The sequence below is a fragment of the Pseudophryne corroboree genome, chromosome 3 (assembly GCF_028390025.1).
Source record: "Pseudophryne corroboree isolate aPseCor3 chromosome 3, aPseCor3.hap2, whole genome shotgun sequence".
NCBI lineage: Eukaryota > Metazoa > Chordata > Amphibia > Anura > Myobatrachidae > Pseudophryne > Pseudophryne corroboree.
In genome coordinates this window covers 314,306,857-314,327,416 of record NC_086446.1, presented here as the reverse complement: position 1 = coordinate 314,327,416, position 20,560 = coordinate 314,306,857, and the positions used below count along the sequence as shown (strand labels likewise).

General features: G+C 48.3%; 1 protein-coding gene and 1 pseudogene across 4 annotated transcripts in view; one reads left to right on the top strand and one right to left on the bottom strand.

Annotated features, from left to right (window-relative positions):
* Positions 1 to 14,026: 14,026 nt before the first annotated feature.
* Positions 14,027 to 20,560, top strand: part of TLK2 (tousled like kinase 2) — a 449,799-nt gene continuing 443,265 nt past the window's right edge. For 2 of the 4 annotated variants that reach the window (XM_063959450.1, XM_063959447.1), the window contains exon 1: positions 14,027 to 14,605. The gene's annotated coding sequence lies outside the window, so the exon portion shown is untranslated. The remainder of the gene's footprint in view (positions 14,606 to 20,560) is intronic. The other 2 variants (XM_063959449.1, XM_063959448.1) reach the window with 1 other exon arrangement.
* LOC134895974 (5S ribosomal RNA) lies at positions 20,282 to 20,400 on the bottom strand (annotated as a pseudogene).

Sequence of the window (20,560 nt, the reverse complement as noted above, 5' to 3'; positions counted from 1 at the left end):
TAAAAACACCTTGGCTGGCGAAAATACATCACATATAGCCCCCAGGGCTATATGGATGAATTTTAACCCCTGCCAGAATCCATAAAAAAGCAGGAGAAAAGTCCGCAAAAAAGGGGCGGAGCCTATCTCCTCAGCACACTGGCGCCATTTTCCCTCACAGCTCAGTTGGAGGGAAGCTCCCCTGGCTCTCCCCTGCAGTCACTACACTACAGAAAGGGTTAAAAAAGAGAGGGGGGCACTAATTAGGCACAGTATTAACAATACAGCAGCTATAAGGGGAAAAACACTTATATAAGGTTATCCCTGTATATATATAGCGCTCTGGTGTGTGCTGGCAAACTCTCCCTCTGTCTCCCCAAAGGGCTAGTGGGGTCCTGTCCTCTATCAGAGCATTCCCTGTGTGTGTGCTGTGTGTCGGTACATTTGTGTCGACATGTATGAGGAGAAAAATGATGTGGAGACGGAGCAGATTGCCTGTAATAGTGATGTCACCCCCTAGGGGGTCGACACCTGAGTGGATGAACTGTTGGAAGGAATTACGTGACAGTGTCAGCTCTGTATAAAAGACAGTGGTTGACATGAGACAGCCGGCTACTCAGCTTGTGCCTGTCCAGACGTCTCATAGGCCGTCAGGGGCTCTAAAGCGCCCGTTACCTCAGATGGCAGATATAGACGCCGACACGGATACTGACTCCAGTGTCGACGGTGAAGAGACAAATGTGACTTCCAGTAGGGCCACACGTTACATGATTGAGGCAATGAAAAATGTTTTACACATTTCTGATAATACGAGTACCACCAAAAAGGGGTATTATGTTCGGTGAGGAAAAACTACCTGTAGTTTTCCTGAATCTGAGAAATTAAATGAGGTGTGTGATGATGCGTGGGTTTCCCCCGATAACAACTGATAATTTCTAAAATGTTATTGGCATTATATCCTTTCCCGCCAGAGGTTAGGGTGCGTTGGGAAACACCCCCTAGGGTGGATAAAGCGCTCACACGCTTGTAAGAACAAGGGCTCTACCCTCTCCTGAGATGGCCGCCCTTAAGGATCCTGCTGATAGAAAGCAGGAGGGTATCCTAAAATGTATTTACACACATACTGGTGTTATACTGCGACCAGCAATCGCCTCAGCCTGGATGTGCAGTGCTGGGTTGGCGTGGTCGGATTCCCTGACTGAAAATATTGATACCCTAGATAGGGACAGTATATTATTGCCTATAGAGCATTTGAAAGATGCATTTCTATATATGCGTGATGCACAGCGGAATATTTGCCGACTGGCATCAAGTCTAAGTGCGTTGTCCATTTCTACCAGTAGAGGGTTATGGAAACGACAGTGGTCAGGTGATGCGGATTCCAAACGGCATTTGGAAGTATTGCCTTATTAAGGGGAGGAGTTATTTGGGGTCGGTCTTTCAGACCTGGTGGCCACGGCAACAGCTGGGAAATCCACGTTTGTACCCCAGGTCGCCTCTCAACATGAGAAGACGCCGTATTATCAGGCGCAGTCTTTTCGTGGACAAGCGGGCAAAAGGTTCCTCATTTCTGCCCCGTGACAGAGGGAGAGGAAAAAGGCTGCAGAAATCAGCCAGTTCCCAGGAACAGAAACCCTCTCCCGCCTCTGCCAAGCCCTCAGTATGACGCTGGGGCTTTACAAGCAGAATCAGGCACGGTGGGGGGCCCGTCTCAATGAATTTCAGCGCGCAGTGGGCTCACTCGCAAGTAGACCCCTGGATCCTTCAGGTGATATCTCAGGGGTACAAATTGGAATTCGAGACGTCTCCCCCTCGCCGTTTCCTAAAGTCGGCTTTACCGATGTCTCCTTCTGACAGGGAGACAGTTTTGGAAGCCATTCACAAGCTGTATTCCCAGCAGGTGATAATCAAGGTACCCCTCCTGCAACAGGGAACGGGGTATTATTCCACACTGTTGTGGTACCGAAGCCGGACGGCTCGGTGAGACCGATTCTAAATCTAAAATCTTTGAACACTTACATACAGAGGTTCAAATTCAAGATTGAGTCACTCAGAGCAGTGATTGCGAACCTGGAAGAAGGGGACTACATGATGTCTCGGGACATCAAGGATGCTTACCTTCATGTCCCAATTTACCCTTCTCACCAAGGGTACCTCAGGTTTATGGTACAGAACTGTCGCTATCAGTTCAGACGCTGCGGTATGGATGGTCCACGGCACCCCGGGTCTTTACCAAGGTAATGGCCGAAATGATGATATTCCTTCGAAGGAAGGGAATTTTAGTTATCCCTTACTTGGACGATTCCCTGATAAGGGTAAGATCCAGGGAACAGTTGGAGGTCGGTGTAGCACTATCTCAGGTAGTGTTGCGGCAGCACGATTGGATTCTCAATATTCCAAAATCGCAGCTGGTTCCGACGACTCGTCTTCTGTTCCTAGGGATGATCCTGGACACAGTCCAGAAAAAGGTGTTTCTCCCGGAGGAGAAAGCCAGGGAGTTATCCGAGCTAGTCAGGAACCTCCTAAAACCGAGCCAACTCTCAGTGCATCAATGCACAAGGGTTCTGGGTAAAATGGTGGCTTCCTACGAAGCAATCCCATTCGGCAGATTCCACGCAAGAACTTTCCAGTGGGACCTGCTGGACAAATGGTCCGGGTCGCATCTTCAGATGCATCAGCGGATAACCCTGTCACCAAGGACAAGGGTGTCCCTCCTGTGGTGGTTGCAGAGTGCTCATCTTCTAGAGGGCCGCAGATTCGGCATTCAGGACTGGGTCCTGGTGACCACGGATGCCAGCCTGCGAGGCTGGGGAGCAGTCACACAGGGAAGGAATTTCCAAGGCTTATGGTCAAGCCTGGAGACATCACTTCACATAAATATCCTGAAGCTAAGGGCCATTTACAATGCTCTAAGCTTAGCAAGACCTCTGCTTCAAGGTCAGCCGGTGTTGATCCAGTCGGACAACATCACGGCAGTCACCCACGTAAACAGACAGGGTGGCACAAGAAGCAGGAGGGCAATGGCAGAAGCTGCAAGGATTCTTCGCTGGGCGGAAAATCATGTGATAGCACTGTCAGCAGTATTCATTCCGGGAGTGGACAACTGGGAAGCAGACTTCCTCAGCAGACACGACCTCCACCCGGGAGAGTGGAGACTTCACCCAGAAGTCTTCCACATGATTATAAACTGTTGGGAAAAACTCGACAGGTATTGCGCCAGGTCAAGGGACCCTCAGGCAATAGCTGTAGACGCTCTGGTAACACCGTGGGTGTACCAGTCAGTGTATGTGTTCCCTCCTCTGCCTCTCATACCCAAGGTACTGAGATTGATAAGATGGAGAGGAGTAAGCACTATATTCGTGGCTCCGGATTGGCCAAGAAGGACTTGGTAACCGGAACTTCAAGAGATGCTCACGGAGGATCCGTGGCCTCTACCTCTAAGAAGGGACCTGCTGCAGCAAGGACCCTGTCTGTTCCAAGACTTACCGCGGCTGCGTTTGACGGCATGGCGGTTGAACGCCGGATCCTGAAGGAAAAAAGGCATTCCGGATGAAGTCATCCCTATCCTGATCAAAGCCAGGAAGGATGTAACCGCAAAACATTATCACCGCATTTGGCGAAAATATGTTGCGTGGTGCGAGGCCAGTAAGGCCCGACGGAGGAAATTCAACTGGGTCGATTCCTACATTTCCTGCAAACAGGAGTGTCTATGGGCCTGAAATTGGGGTCCATTAAGGTTCAAATTTCGGCCCTGTCAATTTTCTTCCAAAAAGAACTAGCTTCAGTCCCTGAAGTTCAGACGTTTGTAAAAGGGGTACTGCATATACAGCCTCCTTTTGTGCCTCCAGTGGCACTTTGGGATCTCAATGTAGTTTTTGGGTTCCAAAAGTCACATTGGTTTGAACCACTTAAATCTGTGTAGTTAAAATATCTCACATGGAAAGTGGTCATGCTGTTGGCCCTGGCCTGGGCCAGGCGCGTGTCAGAATTGGCGGCTTTATCCTGTAAAAGCCCTTATCTGATTTTCCATTCGGACAGGGCGGAATTGAGGACTCGTCCTCAGTTTCTCCCTAAGGTGGTTTCAGCGTTTATTGTGGTGCCTGCGGCTACTAGGGACTTGGAGGACTCCAAGTTGCTAGACGTTGTCAGGGCCCTGAAAATATATGTTTCCAGGACGGCTGGAGTCAGAAAATCTGACTCGCTGTTTATCCTGTATGCACCCAACAAGCTGGGTGCTCCTGCTTCTAAGCAGATTATTGCTCGTTGGATTTGTAGTACAATTCAGCTTGCACATTCTGTGGCAGGCCTGCCACAGCCAAATATCTGTAAATGCCCACTCCACAAGGAAGGTGGGCTCATCTTGGGCGGCTGCCCGAGGGGTCTCGGCTTTACAACTTTGCCGAGCAGCTACTTGGTCAGGAGCAAATACGTTTGTAAAATTCTACAAAATTGATACCCTGGCTGAGGAGGACATGGAGTTCTCTCATTTGGTGCTGCAGAGTCATCCGCACTCTCCCGCCCGTTTGGGAGCTTTGGTATAATCCCCATGGTCCTTACGGAGTCCCCAGCATCCACTTAGGACGTTAGAGAAAATAAGAATTTACTTACCGATAATTCTATTTCTCGTAGTCCGTAGTGGATGCTGGGCGCCCATCCCAAGTGCGGATTGTCTGCAATACTGGTACATAGTTATTGTTACCAAAAAATCGGGTTATTGCTGTAGTGAGCCATCTTTTCTAGAGGCTCCTCTGTTATCATGCTGTTAACTGGGTTTAGATCACGAGTTATACGGTGTGATTGGTGTGGCTGGTATGAGTCTTACCCGGGATTCAAAATCCTTCCTTATTGTGTACGCTCGTCGTGGCACAGTATCCTGAGGCTTGGAGGAGGGTCATAGGGGGAGGAGCCAGTGCACACCAGGTAGTTCTAAAGCTTTACTTTTGTGCCCAGTCTCCTGCGGAGCCGCTATTCCCCATGGTCCTTACGGAGTCCCCAGCATCCACTACGGACTACGAGAAATAGAATTATCGGTAAGTAAATTCTTATTTTTTCGGGACAGCTTAGAGACTGATGCCTCCACTATCGGTGGATTTTCCCATTTTTCCTATCCTCCAGAGGAAAAGATGAGAGCAACCTTAAAGGGATTTGAAATTTCTTATAAGGATTAACCCACGGTTCTTCAAACAGGGTATTCAATACCTTTGACAAAGGAAAAGTGAGTAAGGACTTCTTTTTTACATTAAAATAAGATTCCTCACACTCCTCTGACACATTATCAGGAATTTGCAGAACATCTCTGATAGCCTCTATTCCCTGTGACAGAGTAGCATCCTGCCCCCTCCAAATCCACCTCACCCTTCTCCATGTCTGACCCGTCAGACTGCAGGATATGGGCCAGAGATTGTTTTGCGGACAAATGGGAGGGGATTGAAACGCTGGTTTGGGGACTGAGGGGGTCATTCCGAGTTGATCGCTAGCTGCCGTTGTTCGCAGCACAGCGATCAGGCTAAAAATGGGCATTTCTGCGCATGCGTATGGACCACAATGCGCACGCACGACGTACGGCTACAAAGTCCTTTGTGGTTTTGCACAGGTTCTAGCGACGTTTTCATTTGCACTGGCAGCCGCAAGAAGATTGTCAGGAATGGGGCATTTCTGGGTGTCAACTGACCATTTTCAGGGAGTGTTTTGAAAAACGCAGGCGTGCCAGGGAAAACGCAGGCGTGGCTGGGAGAACACTGGGCGGGTGTGTGACGTCAAAAGCCAACCCTTCAACGTTAGAATCAATGCACAGGATAAGTAACTACAGGGCTGGTCTTGTTCTGCACAAAATGTTTTTGCAGGCGCTCTGCTGCACAGGCGTTCACACTTCTGCACAGCGAAAATACACTCCCTAGTGGGCGGCGACAATGCGTTTGCACGGCTGCTAAAAACTGCTAGCGAGCGATCAACTCAGAATGACCACCTGAGTCTCTATTCATAAACTCATCCACTGTCTGTCTTAAGTATTGCGTCTCTTTCTCATTGCGGGATAATTTCGTAGAAATATTGGAGATCATTCCATTAATGGAATTAACCCACTCCAGTTCAGCCCCGCTAATCTGGGAAGGTGCACTGCCCTGAGTACCCAGTAGTGAGCCCCCTGGTGAAGAGGAACAAACTCAGCTGAACAAGAAACACACTCTTTGTCTGACATAATGTAAATGTGACAGCACACACACACAGGAAAAGGTTAAGCACAATTAAGACACAAAGAGCCCTCCAGGGAGACACAGAGTTATTTGGAACCAGCCCCCACAGCACCCTTATTGCTAATGCCAAGCTTAGCTGGGTCGCAGACTAAGTACCCTGATAGGGGACTTAGTACACTAATAATCGCTCCCCCCCTGCTACCGCTGAGGTAAACTGGAGTCACTCCGAAGGAGCTGCACGTCCCTGTCAGTCAGCGTCTGTGTCCACTGCAGATGGAAAATGGCGCTGGTGAGCTGCTGTATCCGATCATAGTGAAGGCCCCCTCTCAATGGCGCGCGGTCTTCCCGCTTTTTTATACTGGTTGAGTTAATCTGGTGCTTAAAATGGAGAGAAATCCATTTTAAGGCTGTTTTTGCCAGTGTGGGTACTGTGTACAGTGTACTGAGACGCAGCTGTGTACTGCGTCTGGAGACGCATTCCGCCGCGGTTAGAAGCCGTGCGTCTCCGTACCCTCATGCCGCCACAATGGCCGGCGCCCCGCTAACAAGGACGCCAGCTTAGTACTCATCACACTTCTGGCTCTGTTAGCCGTGGCGGCGTGCTGCGCTTTTCTAGCAGTCTGTAGTGAGGGCTGTAAAGGGAAAATGGCACTGGTGAGCCGCTGGATCCGCTCATAGTGAAGCCCCTCCCCCTTAATGGCGCGCGGTCTTCCTGTTTTTTTATACTGGCTGAGGTTTATAATGTGCTTTTACAGTGGGTTAGAACCCCTGTAAGCTGCTGCCAGTGTGAGTATAATAAGAATTTACTTACCGATAATTCTATTTCTCGGAGTCCGTAGTGGATGCTGGGGTTCCTGAAAGGACCATGGGGAATAGCGGCTCCGCAGGAGACAGGGCACAAAAAAGTAAAGCTTTACTAGGTCAGGTGGTGTGCACTGGCTCCTCCCCCTATGACCCTCCTCCAGACTCCAGTTAGGTACTGTGCCCGGACGAGCATACACAATAAGGGAGGCATTTTGAATCCCGGGTAAGACTCATACCAGCCACACCAATCACACCGTACAACTTGTGATCTAAACCCAGTTAACAGTATGACAACAGAAAGGGCCTCTTAAAGATGGCTCCTTAACAATAACCCGAATTAGTTAACAATAACTATGTACAAGTATTGCAGATAATCCGCACTTGGGATGGGCGCCCAGCATCCACTACGGACTCCGAGAAATAGAATTATCGGTAAGTAAATTCTTATTTTCTCTATCGTCCTAAGTGGATGCTGGGGTTCCTGAAAGGACCATGGGGATTATACCAAAGCTCCCAAACGGGCGGGAGAGTGCGGATGACTCTGCAGCACCGAATGAGAGAACTCCAGGTCCTCCTTTGCCAGGGTATCAAATTTGTAAAATTTTACAAACGTGTTCTCCCCCGACCACGTAGCTGCTCGGCAGAGTTGTAATGCCGAGACCCCTCGGGCAGCCGCCCAAGATGAGCCCACCTTCCTTGTGGAGTGGGCTTTTACAGTTTTAGGCTGTGGCAGGCCTGCCACAGAATGTGCAAGTTGAATTGTGTTACAAATCCAACGAGCAATCGACTGCTTAGAAGCAGGTGCGCCCAACTTGTTGGGTGCATACAATATAAACAGCGAGTCAGATTTTCTGACTCCAGCCGTCCTTGCAATGTATATTTTTAAGGCTCTGACAACGTCCAACAACTTGGAGTCCTCCAAGTCGCTAGTGGCCGCAGGCACCACAATAGGTTGGTTCAGATGAAATGCTGATACCACTTTAGGGAGAAAATGCGGACGAGTCCGCAGTTCTGCCCTATCCGAATGGAAGATTAGATAAGGACTTTTATAAGATAAAGCCGCCAATTCAGATACTCTCCTGGCAGAGGCCAGGGCTAGTAACATAGTCACTTTCAATGTGAGATATTTCAAATCCACCTTTTTCAATGGTTCAAACCAATGGGATTTGAGGAAATCTAAAACTACATTTAGATCCCACGGTGCCACCGGAGGCACCACAGGAGGCTGTATATGCAGTACTCCCTTGACAAAAGTCTGGACCTCAGGGACAGAGGCCAATTCTTTTTGGAAGAATATTGACAGGGCCGAAATTTGAACCTTAATGGATCCCAATTTGAGACCCATAGATAATCCTGATTGCAGGAAATGTAGGAAACGACCCAGTTGGAATTCCTCCGTCGGAACCCTCCGATCCTCGCACCACGCTACATATTTTCGCCAAATGCGGTGATAATGTTTCACGGTGACTTCCTTCCGTGCCTTAATCAAGGTAGGAATGACTTCTTCTGGAATGCCTTTCCCTTTTAGGATCTGGCGTTCAACCGCCATGCCGTCAAACGCAGCCGCGGTAAGTCTTGAAAAAGACAGGGACCCTGCTGTAGCAGGTCCCTTCTCAGAGGTAGAGGCCACGGTTCGTCCGTGAGCATCTCTTGAAGTTCCGGATACCAAGTCCTTCTCGGCCAATCCGGAACCACTAGTATTGTTCTTACTCTTCTTTGCCGTATGATCTTCAATACCTTTGGTATGAGCGGCAGAGGAGGAAACACATACACTGACTGGTACACCCAAGGAGTTACCAGTGCGTCCACAGCTATTGCCTGTGGATCTCTTGACCTGGCGCAATATTTGTCCAGTTTCTTGTTGAGGCGAGACGCCATCATGTCTACAATTGGTCTTTCCCAACGGTCTATTAACATGTTGAAGACTTCTGGATGTAGACCCCACTCTCCCGGATGAAGATCGTGTCTGCTGAGGAAGTCTGCTTCCCAGTTGTCCACGCCCGGGATGAACACTGCTGACAGTGCTATCACGTGATTCTCCGCCCAGCGAAGAATCTTGGCAGCTTCTGCCATTGCACTCCTGCTTCTTGTGCCGCCCTGCCTGTTTACATGGGCGACCGCCGTGATGTTGTCCGACTGAATCAACACCGGCTTTCCTTGCAGGAGAAGTTCCGCCTGGCTTAGAGCATTGTAGATTGCTCTTAGTTCCAGAATGTTTATGTGAAGAGACTTTTCCAGACTCGTCCATACTCCCTGGAAGTTTCTTCCTTGTGTGACTGCTCCCCAGCCTCTCAGGCTGGCGTCCGTGGTCACCAGGATCCAATCCTGAATGCCGAATCTGCGGCCTTCTAATAGGTGAGCCTTCTGCAACCACCACAGAAGTGACACCCTTGTCTTTGGTGACAGGGTTATTCGCAGGTGCATCTGCAGATGCGACCCTGACCATTTGTCCAACAGATCCCTTTGGAATATTCTTGCATGGAATCTGCCGAATGGAATTGCTTCGTAAGAAGCCACCATTTTTCCCAGGACTCTTGTGCATTGATGTACTGACACTTTTCCTGGTTTTAGGAGGTTCCTGACCAGATCGGATAACTCCTTGGCTTTTTCCTCTGGAAGGAAAACCTTTTTCTGAACCGTGTCCAGAATCATTCCTAGGAACAGCAGACGAGTTGTCGGGATTAAATGGGATTTTGGAATATTCAGAATCCACCCGTGTTGTCTTAGCACCTCTTGAGATAGTGCTAAAGCTGTCTCCAGCTGTTCTCTGGACCTTGCCCTTATTAGGAGATCGTCCAAGTATGGGATAACTAATACGCCTTTTCTTCGAAGAAGAATCATCATCTCGGCCATTACCTTGGTAAAGACCCGAGGCGCCGTGGACAATCCGAACGGCAGCGTCTGAAACTGATAGTGACAGTTTTGAACAATGAACCTGAGGTACCCCTGGTGTGCGGGGTAAATCGGAACGTGTAGATACGCATCCTTGATGTCCAAGGATACCATAAAGTCCCCTTCTTCCAGGTTCGCTATCACTGCTCTGAGTGACTCCATCTTGAACTTGAACTTTTTTATGTAGAGGTTCAAGGACTTCAGATTTAGAATAGGCCTTACCGAGCCATCCGGCTTCGGTACCACAAATAGAGTGGAATAATACCCCTTTCCTTGTTGTAATAGGGGTACTTTGACTATCACCTGCTGAGCGTACAGCTTGTGAATGGCTTCCAACACCCTCTCCCTTTCGGAAGAGACGGTTGGTAAGGCAGACTTCAGGAAACGATGAGGAGGATCCGTCTCTAATTCCAACCTGTACCCCTGAGATATTATCTGCAGGATCCAGGGGTCTACCTGCGAGTGAGCCCACTGCGCGCTGTAATTTTTGAGACGGCCCCCCACTGTCCCCGAGTCCGCTTGAGAGGCCCCAGCGTCATGCTGAGGTTTTTGCAGGAGCCGGGGAGGGCTTCTGTTCCTGGGAAGGAGCTGCCTGTTGGTGTCTCTTCCCTCTTCCTCTGCCTCGTGGCAGGTACGACAAGCCCTTTGCTCTCTTATTTTTGTAGGAGCGAAAAGGCTGCGGTTGAAAGGTCGGTGCCTTTCTCTGTTGGGGAGTGACTTGAGGTAAAAAAGTGGATTTCCCGGCAGTAGCCGTGGCCACCAAGTCTGATAGACCAACTCCAAATAACTCCTCCCCTTTATACGGCAAAACCTCCATGTGACGTTTTGAATCCGCATCGCCTGTCCACTGTCGTGTCCATAAGGCTCTTCTGGCTGAAATGGACCTAGCACTCACCCGAGATGCCAGTGTGCAAATATCCCTCTGTGCATCACGCATATAGATAAATGCATCCTTTATTTGTTCTAACGACAGTAAAACATTGTCCCTATCTAGGGTATCAATATTTTCAATCAGGGATTCTGACCAAACTACTCCAGCACTGCACATCCAGGCAGTTGCTATAGCTGGTCGTAGTATAACACCTGCATGTGTGTATATATTCTTTTGAATAACTTCCATCTTTCTATCTGATGGATCCTTAAGTGCGGCCGTCTCAGGAGAGGGTAACGCCACTTGTTTGGATAAGCGTGTGAGCGCCTTGTCCACCTTAGGGGGTGTTTCCCAGCGCGCCCTAACCTCTGGCGGGAAAGGGTATAATGCCAATAACTTTTTTGAAATTATCAACTTTTTATCAGGAGCAACCCACGCTTCATCACACACGTCATTTAATTCTTCTGATTCAGGAAAAACTGTTTGTAGTTTTTTCACACCATACATAATACCCTGTTTTACGGTATCTGTAGTATCAGCTAAATGTAACGTCTCCTTCATTGCCAAAATCATATAACGTGTGGCCCTACTGGAAAATACGTTTGAATTTCTACCGTCGTCACTGGAATCAGTGCCCGTGTCTGGGTCTGTGTCGACCGACTGAGGCAAAGGGCGTTTTACAGCCCCTGACGGTGTTTGAGGCGCCTGGACAGGCATTAATTGATTGTCCGGCCGCCTCATGTCCTCAACTGACTGTTTAAGGGAAGATAAACCATCACGTAATTCCACAAATAAAGGCATCCATTCTGGTGTCGACCCCCTGGGGGGTGACATCTGCATATTTGGCAATTGCTCCGCCTCCACACCAATATCGTCCTCATACATGTCGACACCACGTACCGACACACACCGCAAACTCACAGGGAATGCTCTAATGAAGACAGGACCCACTAGCCCTTTTGGGGAGACAGAGGGAGAGTCTGCCAGCACACACCACAAAGCGCTATATATACAAGGGATATCCTTATATTAAGTGCTCCCTTATAGCTGCTTTAATATATATATATAGCCATTAATGTGCCCCCCCTCTCTGTTTTACCCTGTTTCTGTAGTGCAGTGCAGGGGAGAGACCTGGGAGCCGTTCTGACCAGCGGAGCTGTGACAGAAAATGGCGCCGTGTGCTGAGGAGATAGGCCCCGCCCCTTTTTCGGCGGGTTCTTCTCCCGCTATTTTTCCAGTCAGGCAGGGGTTAAATATCTCCATATAGCCCCTATGGGCTATATGTGAGGTATTTTTAGCCTTGTATAAGGTTTATATTTGCCTCTCAGAGCGCCCCCCCCCAGCGCTCTGCACCCTCAGTGACTGCCCAGTGAAGTGTGCTGAGAGGAAAATGGCGCACAGCTGCAGTGCTGTGCGCTACCTTATGAAGACTGAGGAGTCTTCAGCCGCCGGTTTCCGGACCTCTTCACGCTTCAGCATCTGCAAGGGGGTCGGCGGCGCGGCTCCGGGACCGGACTCCACGGCTGGGCCTGTGTTCGATCCCTCTGGAGCTAATGGTGTCCAGTAGCCAAGCAGCAAATCCACTCTGCATGCAGGTGAGTTTACTACTTTCCCCCTAAGTCCCACGTTGCAGTGATCCTGTTGCCAGCAGGACTCACTGTAAAGAAAAAAACCTAAACTAAACTTTCTCTAAGCAGCTCTTTAGGAGAGCCACCTAGATTGCACCCTTCTCGTTCGGGCACAAAATCTAACTGGAGTCTGGAGGAGGGTCATAGGGGGAGGAGCCAGTGCACACCACCTGACCTAGTAAAGCTTTACTTTTTTGTGCCCCGTCTCCTGCGGAGCCGCTATTCCCCATGGTCCTTTCAGGAACCCCAGCATCCACTTAGGACGATAGAGAAATTGTATTTTAAGGCTTCAGCTCGCCCCTCACAGCGGAACACATATAGTATGCCTAAGAAACTTGGAGCCGCAGCCTGCCTGTCAGCGCTGCCTCTCCATACATTTATGCCGCCATCACCGCCGGCGACCAGCTAACCGGGACGCCGGCTTTCTACTCACTACTCTTCTCACTTCTGGCTCTGATAGGGGTGGCGGCATGCTGCGGGAATGTACGCTCGCCATGGCGGGGCTTGCAAATAGTTCCCTCAGGAGCTCAGTGTCCTGTCAGTGGGGAACGGGACCATTAACCCTTCAAGAGGTTGGGCCGTTCCCCCCCAAGTCCCACGAAGTAGGCAGACTGGTGCCATCCAGCCCTGCCTGAAAATAACTAACATAAATTAAATGCAGAAAACTCTTCAGGAGCTTCCATAAGCATGACCAGCTCCTGGTTGTGTCGACGTTACATTCGTGCTCAGGACCTGGAAGTGACAAAACGAGAGGGCAGGAGAGAACTTCCGCCCTTACAGCCCCTAACTGTTTTCTTCGTTCTCCGTTCGTTTGGGGTAAAAAAAAAAATCTATGCAGCATTGGACCCTCGCGGACTCGCTTTGCTCGCCACGCTTCGGGCTCGGTGTCTCGCTCTGCTCGCCACACTTTACTATTCCAAATAGATTGTGACATGGACCCAGGGGGTTATGGCCAAGGTCCTCTCCACAAAGGTAAACTGGTTCTGGTAGGAGGGGCATAGAGGGAGGAGCCAGCCCACACTATCAAATTCTTAAAGTACCCATGGATCCTAGTGGACCCGTCTATACCCCATGTTTCTAAATGGCACCTCAGTATCCTCTAGGACGTAAGAGAAATATTGCTGTTGTGATCAGGTCTGAATTAGCCCATCTGAAAATCACTAAATTATTCTAAATTGCTGGAAAAGTTTCCATGGCAACGAGGTCTCCCGCCCAGCTACTGCCATGTGCAGGGCATTCTCTCCATGAACTGTGGGACTTGTAAATTAAACACCATGGCACAGAAAACAGGTTGACTGGGTGGAAACTCATGTGTGCATCTTTGCCATTACCAGTAAGTACGTGACATGCAGTCTGCTATGAGCTGTGGAACTATAACTACCAGCTTGCCCCGAAATCTACAGATCCCCCAATAATGAGACATTGGTGAGTATATGGTGTACTGTGTGTGTGTATAGGTGACATTGGTGTGAGCACGGAGCACACTGCCAATGAGCCCACCAATGAAAGAGGACGTCAGCCCGCCCCGGGTATGATGTCAGAGCTCCTTACGGCGGACCAAGCAAGGCAGGCACATGCACGGCCACATACATGCACAGCCAGCGGCAGCTCCCGCGTCACACAGATCCTGGCCCTGGGCTCAGCCAGCGCGCTCCCTTTCAGATGCGCGCACCCGCGGTCTCGATCTTGGCGCGTTTTTTTTTCTCCACTATCACGAACGCGCATTGTGCTCTGGATCTCGCGAGAAATCCAGCGGTTTCACTATCGTGTTTACACTAATTAAACCCATTACCCCGATAATCCGAACCGAGCCGATCCGGATTAAGTCGGGCTGGTGGTTCCGGAGCGGATCCGATCCCTTTCCGCAGAAAATCACCTTAGCCCCCCCACACCCCCACACTAGTCGCCCTATTTGACGTAAAATATATTTTTTTCGTTATTTTGTGACGTAAAAAATCGCTGTTTCCAGTTGGACAGATTTAATCCCCTGGGGTGGGGGGGCCACCCGGTGTCCTCCTCCCCACCCCCCCATGACCGGGGACCCCGCGCTAGTCAGGTGTGGCGCGGGGCTCCGCGCGTAGGAAAGGTCGGGGATTTACGGCCTAGTGACTGGTGTCTGGGTAAAACACGACGGCGGACAGGAGGGAGGTGAGACGGAAAGCAAGATCCCCATCCCCCGCAGGGGGCAAGGAGGTGCCGGAGACCCCGACATCTGGGGGCAGAGACATCTCGGGCTGTAGGTAAGAGGCAGGAGGGAGATGGAGGCCGAGCACACACCCAGGCCTACATACACACACACATCCACAGGGGCATCTCCCAGGTAGCAGCAGCCTCTATTCCCCAGGCGTCACCGTCTTTTCGGTATTAATGTGTGACCCTGTGCCCAGTGTGGACACGCTGCCCCCCATGTAATGTATACACCCCTGCCTGCTGCTGGCTGTATATTGGGTTTCGTCCTTCAAAGTTTTTCAACTGTGGCAAAATTACAGCGAAGTAGCCCTTGCATGTGAGGGGTGATGTGCAGTGCTGCTGCATGTAGTATTAGGCTTGCATTTCTCCACAGTCAGTAAGTTATGTTCCGACAGGGGGATAGGTGGGCCCTGGTATCAAGTATGTGTTCCACAACTTACCTTGTTGCTTTAATAGCTAATTGCACCTTTCCTTATCAAGAAGTTTAGCAATTGGATCTTAGGAGTTGGGCAAGGTTTTATCCAATGTACTCCCAAGCTTTTTTAGTGATTCAAAATGGAAGTTTGGTAGAGCGCACATGCTAATGTTGTCATAATTACTTGTTCTGTTTTCTGGTTTGTACTAAGATCTCTTAATAAGGAGAGCACTGCAGGGTTGCTACAGGGCAATGTGCCGCTTCCCATTACTGCACCCTCACACTCTAGGCTATAAAAACAAAGTAGCCATGTCACTTGCTGTAGTGTGAATAGCACATTGCTGCCATCACTAGTAATTGAATCACCCCTTGTATGTGGCAGAAACCCATAAAAGACATTGGAGGTATTTGATGTAAAGATTTTGGAATTCCTCAAACACTGGTGTTGCCAGACACAAAGGTGGATAATGTCGGTTTTAGATGGCAAAGGTTACCGAAATGCGTTTACTTATGTCAATACAAATGAATGGAGTAGATGACATTCAGGCCGTGCTCTCATAGGTGTGTGGCTATTTAGAAACAATGGTTTGCATTTCCACACCTATTAAAATTCTAGTCCAGTGCACAAAATTTACTTCATAGGCCTAAAATTAACACCTTGATATGGTTTTTGAAAACTGTAGACACTTTTATGTAACATAACTCATTACTTTGTAAGTTAATTTAAATTCATTTCCCGTTAATTACAGTTAGATTGCATGTATCTAGTGCAGGTCTTTGCACCTTTTAAGTAGGGATGAGCGGGTTCAGGTTTTACTCTGACTTACTCGGTTCTCAAAATGGCATCTTATTGGCTATCCAAAACCAGATTCATCCATGAGCCAATAAGATGTCGTTTTGAGAACCGAGTAAAACCGAACCCGCTTATCTCTACTTTTAAGCTGGTTTCACACTAGATGCTATCTTGAATGATTTTCTGATTTCTGACAGATCGGAACGACAAATCGCTCAAACGTCCAGTGTGTATGCACTATGCACGCTCCTGCTGCGTTGTTTGTTGCATCGTCAGACTTGCTGTACATGCTGCTCAATATGACTGTTGTTTGCAGAGCCGTGCATAGTAATGGAGGACGGAACGATAGATCGTTCAGTGTGTACACTACAGCTGATGTATGGTTACATTGGCTGTCTTGTTGACTGGGTACACACATCAGATTCAATTATTTTGGGCGTCTAAAAAATCCCGTCTAAAGTGGACTTTTTAGATGCCCAAACAATTGTCACAACTCAATTGTGTTTGGGCACCCATGCTCATCGCGCATGTCGTGCTTAAACTGACAGGGTTTAACCGTCTAAACTCCCTGCTTTGGCCGTCCAAACTCCCCTTTGGACGCCCAAAGTGGCCAGTTTCAAGACATTTTCACTCGCACCTCTGGAGTCTGCAAGAAAAATCCTCCGTGCCCAGAACAATTGAATTGCTGCCGTTGGGCGCTCTCTAGTGGCGGCTGCGGCAGTAACAATTGAATCAACCCTTGTGTATTGTACCCAGCTTTAGGCACTTAAAAGAAAAAGTTACTCCCCAAGTCATAATAATGTAATTACAAGAAAGTGCAATATGTCTTGACACAAGAGCTGATGCGTTTTTGTGTTGCTGAGCGAGCAGAAGTGAAACTTAATATTGTAGCTCTTTTTACTTCTTTTGGGGCCTATTAGCACCGATGTGCTGTATAACATCTAGGGAGTGTGTGGGAAAACTAGTAATATTTGTGGATGGGATGTGTTGTTCTGGCAAATGGTTAACCTTAAGATGGGTACACACCTAAGTAGTGTGCCATCTTAATGAATGCAATATTACGTTATCTCCAATCACCGTACGTATGTCGGCGCAATATATCGTTACATGCTTAATGTAAAACCGCGTTGTCTGTGGCATTGTCTCATCGGAGGATGCAGCACATCAGAGGGGACAATGCAACCACCCACACCTAGTTCATCAAACTGTGAATTTGAGAGTACATACTTATACAATGGTCATTAAGATCCGTTATCATGGTACCCATCTTTACAGTGGTTTCTATGAGACAGTGAACATGGTCTACTGAGCTGTACGTAGTGGGCACTTCCCTTCTGTTTTCCAGCCATCACACCAATAAGTCTAAGCAAAAAAACTGATGTACCTGCTGTAATATTGATATCTTCAAACATCTTGATTGTTTAACTGCAAGGAACTTGTTACGATTTTCTGCTCTCATTACAAAGCAAATTGCAGGGATCATCTTTTAACAGTGCTGGAATGTTGCTTGATCAGTTTCTAAATGTCTGCATAAAGGGCCCACTGGTCTTACTGCACCACATGTGTGAATGTTGCTTATGTCTAGCTTCATTTGCCTTATTGAAACTCTGTGTCACGTTTGTCAGAGGAGGGGCATAGGTCTCTCTGTAGGTGTTGTCTTAAAATAGCCACACACAGGCCATTCCGGCCATCTTTTATGAGCAACCAGACCAAGGTCCAATTTGCCAACACATCTAGTTTGGCCCAAACTGTCATCTCTTTGATAGGTTCTATAAGTGAGGTAAGATAATGACAAACTTGACTTTTATAGCAGGTGGCTCATGCTATGAACTCATAAATGTTGATTCCATAATATTTGTACATTTAATGGGCGCTTTAACATTATTTTTTTTAAATCTCTCTTTGTTTCTTTTTGAAACAGTCAGTATGTGTTTAGAGAGTATACTAGAGTCTGATGTTTTGCCATCATTCTCTGTATGGGTCGACAAACCTTCCACAGTGAGGAGGCAGTCATATGTCCGGTTCCAGTGGTATATTTACTTGTGTACTGCTTCCTGTTATATTAATGCAAGCCTGGAACAGATACCTGTTTTTCTCTTACGTCCTAGAGGATACTGGGGTCTATTTAGTACCATGGGGTATAGACGGGTCCACTAGGGGCCATGGGCACTTTAAGAATTTGATAGTGTGGGCTGGTTCCTTCCTCTATGCCTCTCCTAGCAGACTCAGTTTAGAAAATGTGCCTGGAGGAGCCGGTCACGCTGAAGGAAGGTCCTGAAGAGTTTTCTGCATTTATTTTCTATGTTTGTTGTTTTCCGGCAGGGCTGGTTGGCACCAGCCTGCCTGCTTCGTGGGACTTCGGTAGGGGAACGACCCAACCTTACTGACAGGACACTGAGCTTCTGAGGGAACTATTCGCAAGCACCACCATGGCAAGCATACATTCCCGCAGCACACCGCCACCCCTAACAGAGCCAGAAGAATGAAGAGTGGTGAGTACTGAGCTGGCGTCCCGGTTAGCGGGGCGCCGGCCATTATGGCAGCTTCAGGGTACGGAGACGCACGACTTCAAAACGGGGAGGAATGCGTCTCCAGACACAGTACACAACTGCATCTCAGTACACTGTACACAGTACCCAGACTGGCATCGCAGCCTTAAAATGGTTTCTCTCCATTTTAAGCACCAGATTCCTCAGCCAGTATAAAAAAGCGGGAAGACCGTGCACCATTGAAGGAGCTGGGCCTTCACTATGAGAGGATCCAGCAGCTCACCAGCGCCATTTTCCCTCTGCAGTGGACACAGATGCTGACAGGACAGGGACGCGCAGCTCCTCCGGTGTGACTCCAGATTACTTCAGCGGTACCAGGGGGTCATAGCAGGGTTGGAGCGACTATTAGTGTACTAAGTCCCCTCGCAGGGTACTTAGTCTGCGACACGGCTAAGCTTGGCATTAGCGATAAGGGCGCAGTGGGGGCTGGCTCCAAACAACTCTGATTCTCCCTGAAGGGTTCTTTGTGGGTTAATTGTGCTGAACCTTTTCCTGTGTGTGTGTGCTGTCACATTTGCATTATGTCAGACAAAGAGTGTATTTCTTGTACAGCGGAGGGTTCCTCTTCACCAGGGGGGTCACTACTAGGTACTCAGGGTTCACAAGCTAGTGGGGCTGAACCAGAGTGGGTTAATTCTCTCAAAGGAATGATTTCCACTCTTTGTACGAAATTGTCCCGCAATGAGAAAGAGACGCAATACTTAAAACAAACTGTGGATGGTTTTATGAACAGAGACTCAGTCCCCAAAAAAGCGTCTCAGTCCACTCCCATTTGTCTGCAAAAGCGATCTCTGGCCCATATCCTGCAATCTGACGCTGATCGGTCAGACTTGGAGGAGGGTGAGGTAGACTTGGAGAAGGGGATGTGGCTTTGTCATGGTGATTAGAGGCTCTTATAGAGGCTATCAGAGTGTTCTGCATATTCCTGATAAGGTGACTAGACAGAGGGCGATCGGGCACCAGTCAAATTGATACAGTATTGATACGAGAGAACCAAAATCGGACAAATAGACACTCCAAAATTGGAAAGAAAAGAAAAAAACTACTGTTTTTTTACTTAAATAAATGGCGTTGTCCTAGTTGGTGGTGCGCCCAGAGCCAGAGAGTACATTTACTGAAAAAAGGGAGAGAAAGAAGGCTCTTGTGTGGGCGCACTCTTTAGAAAGGAAGGAAAATTCCTATGACATATGAAAAGAAATACTTAAAACATAATTTTTTAATGTTGACGTTTAAAACGAGATAACCCATATAACTGATCCATATTAAATAAGGATATAATAATTAAAGATTTAAAATGTTCTGGTCTGTTTAATCACAATAGGGTCGATTCTATTCGGCAACTAATGAATAGCGCCGGGAATTAGCTCCCGACGCTATTCAATTCAGCAACTAGTTACGTCGGCGATGGCCCGTTCTCGCCGACAAAACAGGTTGAATTGTCGGGAGAATGGGCATTCTCGGACTTAACTCCCCGGCGCGAGGCTGATTCCCGACAGAATCAGCCTCGCGCCGGCCGCGAGGCAGCACTTTTGTCGGGTTTCTCTTCTCATCCCCCGGGGATGAGAGAAGAATTCCCGACAATTGCAGGTAATTAGTTGCTGAATTGAATAGCGTCGGGAGCTAATTCCCGGCGCTATTCATTAGTTGCCGAATAGAATCGACCCCAATGTGTGATTGGAATGGTTGTAGACATTTGATCGTCTTACCCCCATTTCCCCTGACCAGTACAGAATATCTGTATTGATGGGACCGAGGAGTGGTCATAAAGGATTATTTGATAAGTACGTCCCAATAGGGCTACTTAAATTCAAGAATTAATGGTCACCAGCATTCAAAAGGACCTGACTTTCTGACGTAAGCCACAATGATTGGTCGTAAGCCTCAAATATGAAAGAATATAATAGAAGTAAGAATTAGTGGTGATACTGCTGTTGGCGTCGCAACTCGCATAGAAAGGGAAATAATCCCTACTCTACAACACCAGGTATTCGCAGGAAGTCTCTTCCCCCGGTACTAACCCGGCCCAACGCTGTTTGGCTTCCAAGATCGGACGAGATCGGGCATTGGCAGCGTGGTATGATAGTAGAGAATTTATATGATAGTACACCAATGAGAGTGCACCTATATACGAAATAAGAGAAAGAGAAAAAGAGTGGAGACAGTTTGAAAAGCCAAGGAAAGAGATGAATAAGTAAAGTGAAAAATATGTGGATCTGCTTTCTACGTTAGGCACGGCTCATCAGATCCC